The sequence below is a fragment of the Lactuca sativa genome, chromosome 5 (assembly GCF_002870075.4).
Source record: "Lactuca sativa cultivar Salinas chromosome 5, Lsat_Salinas_v11, whole genome shotgun sequence".
Taxonomy (NCBI): Eukaryota; Viridiplantae; Streptophyta; class Magnoliopsida; order Asterales; family Asteraceae; genus Lactuca; species Lactuca sativa.
In genome coordinates, this window is record NC_056627.2 from 50,087,835 (window position 1) to 50,093,920 (window position 6,086).

At 31.4% G+C, this 6,086-nt stretch overlaps 1 pseudogene; it reads left to right on the forward strand.

Moving 5' to 3' along the window:
• The first annotated feature begins 1,634 nt into the window (after positions 1–1,634).
• LOC111891076 (chaperone protein dnaJ 13-like) lies at positions 1,635–4,158 on the forward strand (annotated as a pseudogene).
• Positions 4,159–6,086: the final 1,928 nt, after the last annotated feature.

Genomic DNA, 6,086 nt, shown 5'->3' on the forward strand with positions numbered 1-6,086 from the left:
ATTTTGGATGCTTGTAGGGCGTCTGGTACTCTAGTCAGTATGGTTACGAGTATCCCGGGTTACCTTATAATTCTTTGGCCTTAAGGTAACGGTATCTCACCGGCAATTTACACTGTATGCTGGTAATTCATTTTCAGAGTCACACTGTTTTGACCTTACAAGACGTATCTTCCATTACTGTCTGGGGTCTGTTTTCTCTGTGTTGACCTTACAAGACGTATCATTCATTTGATGTTGTCTGGGGTCTGTATCCACTGTATTCACTGTATCCACTGTTTTCACTGTATTCACTGTTTTGACCTTACAAGACGTATCTTTCATTTGATAATGTCTGGGGTCTATATTCACTGTTTGAGACCTTACCAGTTGTACCTTTCATTTGGTACCTTCTGGGGTCTGTGCCTCCATTTGTTAGACTGGACCAGGCGTGTCGTTCGTTCGACACTTTCCTGGAGTCTATGATTCCTTGCCTTAGTCAGCAGTCCTCACTGCTGAGGCATATGTTATTCCCTGATGTCGTTTGCTTCCCTCAATAATCAAATTCAGTATTTTGATAATGATAGCAATTTAGGGAAAACTACTTTTTACCAAATAACACTGACCAGTCTTGGTAGAAGGCTGCTTTTATTAAAGAAAATATAGGATTTTCTGGAAAGAACTCTAATGCACTGTAAACACTTCAACTATTACTTCATAACATTATTTGACTAAATGACACTAAATACTTATGAACTCAGCAGCATTTGTAAAAATGTTGATACTCGCTTTTCAAATAACTTGTATTCTCAGGTCAGCATTAGACAGGTACACCCTCGGAGCTGTTGATGAAGATAGCTTAGTACCACACTGAATTTATTCTATTACTTGTATTACTTTGATGTATTAATGTAACCATGTAAAACTATTACTATTAATGCAATGTTTTGTTGTACTTTGATTACTATAATGCATGTGTTGTGATACTTGACATGACGTCATCCACCCCAGAACGTTTCCGCCGTTCCGGTTTTGGGGTGTGACAGTATACCATAGAAGTAAGGGTATTTTTGTATTTCTACGATTCAGTTTAGGTTTTGTATTCTTTATATGCGTTCAGTTTTGCAGTTGCATAGCTAATCGCATCCTTATTTAGCTGGTTTGGTTGCCCAGTTGATCAACTTAAGTTTCGTATTCCAATATTTTGTTTATCAACTTGAGTGGGGTAATTGAGACCTGATAATTAAAGAAAAGAGAAGCAGGAATCCCACTATCAGGTTTTTAACTTGCATATTGTCTAAACTGGTAAAAATATAAGTTGGTTGGTGTTTAAAGTAAAAAATTGAAGCACATTAATATGAAAATATATATAAGTTGGTTGTATAAAATGATATAAATCATATATTTACATTAATTCATATGTATAATGATTATGAGCAGAATGACCGAGAACTAAGAAGGGAGAAGAGCAACAAGTCCAACCGATAATCGATAGAAGGTCAAGATTGACGAAACAGGCATACATGTTATTTCATGATGGCATAATTCAGATAACGCAACCACCAACACCACCACGACTCTCCTCTTTCTGACTTACCTAATCAACGATTCCAATTTAATTTGTGTTTTACAGGTTAGAAGAAGGACGAAATTGACAGATGGAAACTTCAATAAGAATAATAAAGGTTATTTGATGTATGCTTCTTCAGGTTTAAATTTACAAAAAAGACAGACTTCATATTATTTCAAGTTTTTTTTTATGTTTCTTCTTTTTTTCAGCAAAAGGAAGTAGCAACAGTGAACTTTCAGAGGATATGTGAAGCATATGAGATATTAACTGATGAAAACAAAAGACAAATATACGATATATATGGTATGGAAGGGTTAACCTCTGGTTTAGAACTTTGTCCAAAGTTAAATAAAGTTGAAGAAATCAAAGAAGAACTTCAAAGACTAAAACGTAGAAGAGAAGAAGAAAAAACCTCTGCTCATTTTCAACCTTCTGGTGTCATTCTAGCACAATTATCAGTTCCAAGTTTTTTTTATCAGGGCATGGTTTAATGAGAGCGTATGATTTCTAATCCTTTTCGTTTTGTAATCTATATAACATTATTTAAATTCTTGAAAAGATTGATACCCATATCTATAAATTTGCAGAATGTCAACGAAGAGTGAAATCCAATCTCAAATATCAAAAACTAATGTTATTGCTATTGGTGGGACCCTGATGTAAAAGGAAGTGATAGTGATGCAGCTGCAAATGCTGTTTTTAGACATCAATTATCTTCTATTTCCTCCATTGAATTCATCGCTTCTGCTGGTTTAAGAGGATTAATAGGTTTCCCTTTCAGTGGTATTATTGGAAATGGAAACTGAAGATGCTATTTTTAATTTTAATTTTTTATTTATAATAAACAAAAAAAATGAAAGTAGGTTGCTATTTGTTGATTCAGACAGCTGTCACGTCATCCCACTGCATTAATGGGGCTTGCCATGTCATTAAGAGATGGTTCCATAAATCTTTCAAACTTTTGGAATCGTCAACTCTCCGCAACATCAAACGCAAGTGTAAGAAATTAAGAATAAGAAGCTCTTTTTTTATTTAAAAAATAAACATTATTTTTTTTATTATATATTTATTTTTGGAGTGTCTTCCAAATAGAGCTAAGTTTAGGCTCAGACCCTTCAGTTGCTGTTGGATGGAGAAAGAAAGACCAAAAAGTGGCTGCAGCAGGACAGATTAGTGTAAATTTTTGTTTTAAAAATTAGTTTTGTATTCATTATTTGAATTAATTTGCTAAAATTTGATATGTAGAGACATGAATTAAAGAAAAAAGATAGAAAAATCTTTCAAAATAGTATATGCTACTTTTCACGTTTCACAGTTCTTAATAATTTAAAATTTTTTATATATTTATTTAATGTCTTAAATTTTATAGATTGGAACAAGTGCAATTGGTGTAGTTGCTCGATACACCCGTAGATTCTCCACAAATTCTCATGGGCGTATTACTGGAAAAATTGGCAAGGTATTATTTATTTTCCTTTTATTTTTTATACTTTCTTGTATATTGTTACAATTACAATAAATTTTTTTGTACTTAAACATTGACAAATGGAACCTAATTTTTATATATATATTATATTTATTTGTAGTGGTGCACTTGAACTTGAAATAGAGGGTAGAAGAAAAATATCAAATTTTAGCACCATTAGAATGTTGTACACAATTGGGATTCAGGTACATTTTTTTTATTCTATTGTTCTAAAAATTATATACTTTACAACTTTTTTTATTATTATTATAATAATAACTCTTTATGGTAACATAGTTAGAATGTAAACGAAATACATGTTTCACTCTCACTTTCAGTATTTTGACAAGAGGGAATTTTCACAGCTAAGTCTTCCCGGTCTCTACGATTGCTTGACTTAAACAAGTGTTCATCGTGGCCCACAGAAGTTGGTTGTTCCTGTAAGTTCAATTGTTACAAAATTATTATTTTTTTTTCTTCAAATTTTATATTTTAATGATATTTCATATTGTTGTTTTGATGTCTATATATGAAGAAATTCTTTTTGATTTTTCTTATCGTGTGCAGATTTTTCTTTTGGTGTAACTTTCACCGGTCTTTTTGATTCTTTTTGGACCAAGGTAAAAACCTACATAACAGAGATAACAAGGTAAGAACATCTGTCTAAGTTTGTAAATTTATAGTTATTTGACAACGTATGTCAAGTGTTCGATGAATTTCTCAAACGAAACAAACATCACAAAATATGAACTGAATGATTCTTTCCTTCACCTTTGTCAAATATATGTATTTATTTTAGTTTTTTACCACTTCATTACAGGAAATGAATACTTTCATTGCTCACTATGAGGCAGAGAAACTGTCGCTAACAAACATGCGCGACGAAACCTGGGAACACCAAACCTACAAGACGGAAGTGATGGCACAGATGGATTCAAAACCATCATATGAAAGTTACCTGCATATGCAACAGGTGCTGCTTGACAACCACTACGAGACAGCAAAAATGACCAACACCATCCATGAAATGCAGGAAAATATGACGCCCTTATCAACAATCTCAGACAATAAATCAAGAAACTCCCTGAAGACAAGCATCCTTATAAGTAATATGCTTATCTATTTAGTGATGTTCTACTGTAAATAAACAATATGTACATATACAACCCTTAAGGAAGTAATCTTTTGATATGAATATTATGTTAGTATGTAATTGTCCTTATGCAAGAAATCTGATGTTGTAAATATTTTGTTGCTATGTCTAAGTCTTACGTAACTGTTATGCAAAACTGTGATGCAGTTTAATTCCAAAACCACAGCGCCAAAGGCGCACTGATTCCATTCTAGTTAATTATGGTGGCATGTTGCTCTTTATGCTATTAAATAAGTTTGAATCATAATCGTGGTCTATAAAATTTTGCAGGTGTATTTGGGTTGTATTTTTTTAAAAATAAAACATAAATACTGTCAATCATTATCATATAAAAGTAAAATGCAATACAACTTGATAAGGAAAAACCCAAGACAATTTCTTCGTATATCAAAATCCTCAAAGATTAGGAAATTCTAATAAAAAATAGCAATTAAGTTGGGATAAAAATCGAAATGAAAACTATGTGTGTTTTAGAATTAATTGATAGTTATAAGCTAAAAGGTATAGTTTTATTTATACAACACAGAAAGTAGTTGGTAGCCTTTAAAAGTGAAAAACTAGATAAAAACCAAAACTTAAAACTTAAAATAAAAATTAAAAAAAATAAAAAAAATTTGTTTAAATTAATTTTTGAATTATAAATTTTTTATTTAAAATAAAAATTAAAAGCTTACAGGTTTGGATGATTTTTAAAATTAACCAAAATCATGGCTAAAACCTATATGATTAACCTTGTACTTTTTTTTGAGTATTTTATATTAAACTAGTTTATAACCGTGCGAACCACGGGCTATAAAATTAATTAAATTTTCATAACAAAAATTTATAATTATTAATTAATTATTTTAATTAAATCATTTTAAATAAATTATTAATTAAGAGATATATCAAAATTTTTAAGTTATTAGAACTTCAAATTTAACATATAATTAGAAAATATAAATTTGAATTTTGAAATTGATGAGAATTGTTATCGAGATTTGAGAAAGCAAAGTTAGATTTGAGTGATTGAATATTAAGAACACAAAGAGTAAATATTAATCAGATCTCATATTAATAAAGACTGATTACAAAATAAGCAGAAAAGAAATATCTGTTACGAAAAGTCTCTTTCTACTTCTAACCTCAGTCCCTATTTATAGGGAACATGAGTGTACAAAAAATATACTAAGTCTAGACATTTTCACTTCGCAAAACAGATGACTTAGTAAAATAACATAAAATCCGAAACCATACAATACACTATATTCGACTTTTACAATTTTACATCTACATTCTCCCCCTTTGTAAACAGTCGATGCTATTCATCCCATAAGCTTTTGAACAGCAGAGTGGATTGTCCTTCGCACTTCTCCATACCAGGACATCACCTTCTTGAGATCTTTCTTGTCTCCTTCATTATTCTTCTTGCAATTATTCATACGAACAATAAAGTGCGTATATTGCGAAGAATTATATATTTCAATCTCTGAGACTTTGAACAAGAATTTCTTGTGTTTCCCTTTTGTGTCTCTTCCAGAAAACACCATGCCGAACGGTTTTAGGCATATTTCTCCAACTACATATTTCGACAAAGCTGATTGGGATAAAGTTTCTTCCTAAGGAACTTTTACTTCTCTTCCCAGCACATTAGCCAGTTCATAATCTGTAAGAGCCAAACAATCGAAGTAGTTGTCGATGAATGTCTTCACATGTGCGAAGCCTACCTTGAACACTTCAGTCTCAGAGCCTTTGAGATTATTTTCTTCCATATGCTTCAAGATCAGAGCCACTTGAATTAAATCATTGCAGTTCATCAATGGAAAATCAGCTATCGTGAAGTCATACTGCTTGTTGTCTGCTCTGATAACAAAATAACGAAAATTTTGAAGCATATCTTCAAACAATACGTCTTTCTTGATTGTCAGCACCTTTTTGATCTT